We start from the raw sequence: 3,314 nt of genomic DNA, 5'->3' as shown, positions 1-3,314 counted from the left end.
TATATATTTTTTATTTACTTTTTATTAAATAATATTTGTACCAATCGTCGACATATGAATTGTAATTGTAATTAAAAATGTAATGAACAAAATAATTTTCTTTATAGCGACGTGTGTGCCATCTCCTGTGGACATTTATATTTATTTAATTACTTAATTAAATCAGTGTTTGATATATAAATTATAATAGTGAGCAATTATAAACGTTTAAAATTTCGACACGAATAAAAGTATAATACTACTAATAGCAAAACAAGTTGCCATTCTTTAAGAGATCACTTAATTAAACGACTTTTGACATAGGGTAATTTGTGTCGAAAACAAATAATAATTGTAAGTTATTTTTGTTTTACTTGGACCAATAGCAAAACAATTATATATAATGATTTTTAAAATTTTAGACCCTTTTAAAATTCCTGTCTACGTTTTATGGCTTTTCTTATACACCTTAAAAGACATCATTCCTTAAACTTATACCGAGTATATTCATTGTGTGATAGAAGTACTACTATTAATGATAACCTTTATTTTATTCATGTAATTATATTTCATGTGATTTGAAAGGAGTTTACCATCAATGAGTGTTGAAGTCACTCAACACATCACCAAAATGAAAATATATAACAATTTAAGCAAGTGCAAAGCTTTCTCGCGATAATGTTCGGGTCCATTAACACTCATTATTAAGAATATAAGAAATAAACTCACACGTCCATCACAAATTTATTCATGAATATATACTCCGTACTATTTAGAAAAATAACTAGTGAAATGACCCGTGAAATCACGGGTTTATTTAAATGAAACAATTTAATAATATATTTTAGGTATTAAGTGAATGTAAATGTTAAAGTCATTTGTTTTAATGACCCGTTTGACTAAGAAACTTGTCGTTGTTTTCACAAATATATAGAGACATTTATTTTCGCATACATATATAACGTAATTAATTTCGTAAAAAGAATCCATATTTGAATATTAATAATATAATAGTTATAATTATAATTATTATATTAAAGGTAAATAATAATAATAAAGTTCGTTCAAAGTTGAGTATTTATATTTTAATAATAATAATAAACATTAGTAATAATAAATGTCTTTTAAATTTTTTTAAAAATTAAAGTTACAAATTATGAGAGATTAGTATTTCTTTTTATAAAAGATTTCGTACTATTTTTTTAATTAAATTAATATATAATTATGACATCATCATTATGAAAATGAAAAGGTAATTAGCTTTAAAATAATATTATTTATGACATCATCAACATAGTCTAAAAATTTTTCTTTTTATTTTTTAATTTTCTTTTATAAAAGAAAAAACTTATTTATGATGTCATTATTTTAAGAATATAATAGAATCTATAGATAGATAGATAGTCAAACCAATTGTATAAATCTGATGAGTCAACATAAAGTCTAGTTAGTTAAACTTAATTTCATTTAGTGTTGAAGTGTAAACAATTCTAGATTCGCGAAGGGTGATATGGAACGGTACAAACTACACAGATTATATAGACTACAAAAGCTATAGTACAGTTGCTTTCGAAACAAAGATTTTTCCTGACCAAGAAGCCTGCGGAAATAAAGTAGTAGCGTTTATTGAATACACTAATTGTTTAGATTGATCTTATCAATTATTACTTAATTTCTTTAGTCATGAGATTTGGCATGATCTCTCGAAGTGAAAAAATCATGATTCTAATTACTCATTCCATTAACTCTAATTCTTGTAGTATAAATAGAAGAAGCTCTGTACATAGTTTAATATTGCTATGTGTTTATATATAATTGTGTATTCAAAATATATAAAATAACATACAATTCATTGAATATGTGTTTGTTCAACTACATATTCTTACCTTTTTAATTTCGATAACTAAGTTTCTGTCATAGTCCTAAAACCCAACGTACACTAATATTTTCAAAAATTCGTTTTGTACAATTTTATCATAAACAAATGTTGTTAGTATTGGTTAGGACGACTTAGACCACTCCCAATGGTACGCCCTCACCCATGTCTTCAACCCATTTCCTCGAGGGCTCCATTGGCATTGTCCCCGCCCTCACAAGCCCTCATCCACCCTTAACCACTTCGTCCTCATTCATTTCTTCCCCAAGCATCTCCCAGGACGGATTCTTTCTCTTTCTTCATGTATATGTGCAATAATTAGTTGTACATAAGCAAATAAATTTGTACCTTAATTTATTTAATTAATTTTGTGGGGTATGTAATGAGGAGAGAGTATGTCATGGTTGGCAATGGTGTGTTATGGGAGTGTTATGGGAGGAAGTGGTGAGAAAGGAGGAGAGAGAAAGCTGATGTGGCGCTGAGGAGGTGCCCATGACGGCGTCATGGTTGGGAGTGGTCAAAATAGGATATGTTATCTTTCATGTAAGTTTAATACTCGTCGTATTGTTTTGTTTGGCGTCCCTAATTTATACTCCTGTTCTTGATGCGACTAAAAAAAGTTATTAAGACTAGCATCTAATATTTAATAATCAAAGTAATTGGTGATTAGATATTGGAATCTTCTTTTGACAATATTTCCCAAACTATGATGATATATCTAATCTAATTACGGAGTATTTGTTTTTTTTTTCCTTTTAAACAGCAGTTCAGAATTATTCAAGACGGTTAAATCATCTGTTCATCTGCATTACTTGTATCCAACTGCTGCCCAGGAAAAAACTGGGTCCAATCCGAGGGCGTGGGTAGTAAAACCCCCTTTTCCTACTACCCTGCAACGGAATGTGCGGAATGCACTCGTGGGTGGAATTCAAGAGTAAAGAGACAACCTTGTGACACTCCACGAGAGTCGAACTCCTGACCTTTCTCTAAGAGAGACAGACCACTACATGCTAGCTTATCTTGGTGATGAAAACTCTCAAATCAATTATGAAACAAATTTTTTTTTTTTTCGAAAGGCAACAATTTTTATTAATAAAACTCAACGATAAGCACGAAAGTTTTCGTGCTAACCAAACAAGCCGTTAAGCTAACATATACAATATAACTCGAATATAATTTCATGACAATTGATTGTGGACTGTGAAACTGTGATGACCCGGAAATTTCTGACCAAATTTAAACTTAATCTATAACGTTTCCGACACGATAAGCAAAGACTGTAAAGCTGAATCTCAAAATTCTTGAACTATTCAAATACCCTTCAATTGTTCTCAACGATTCGCGAACAATTATATGTAAATAGATACATATATATACTATAACTTGAAAACGTAACAAAGTGTTGAGTATATGATACTGTGCATTAAACTTATTGGTTTGATTATCTGATTGATATATT

The sequence above is a fragment of the Rutidosis leptorrhynchoides genome, chromosome 1, assembly GCF_046630445.1.
Source record: "Rutidosis leptorrhynchoides isolate AG116_Rl617_1_P2 chromosome 1, CSIRO_AGI_Rlap_v1, whole genome shotgun sequence".
Lineage (NCBI taxonomy): Eukaryota > Viridiplantae > Streptophyta > Magnoliopsida > Asterales > Asteraceae > Rutidosis > Rutidosis leptorrhynchoides.
Note: the sequence above shows the minus strand (reverse complement) of the source record.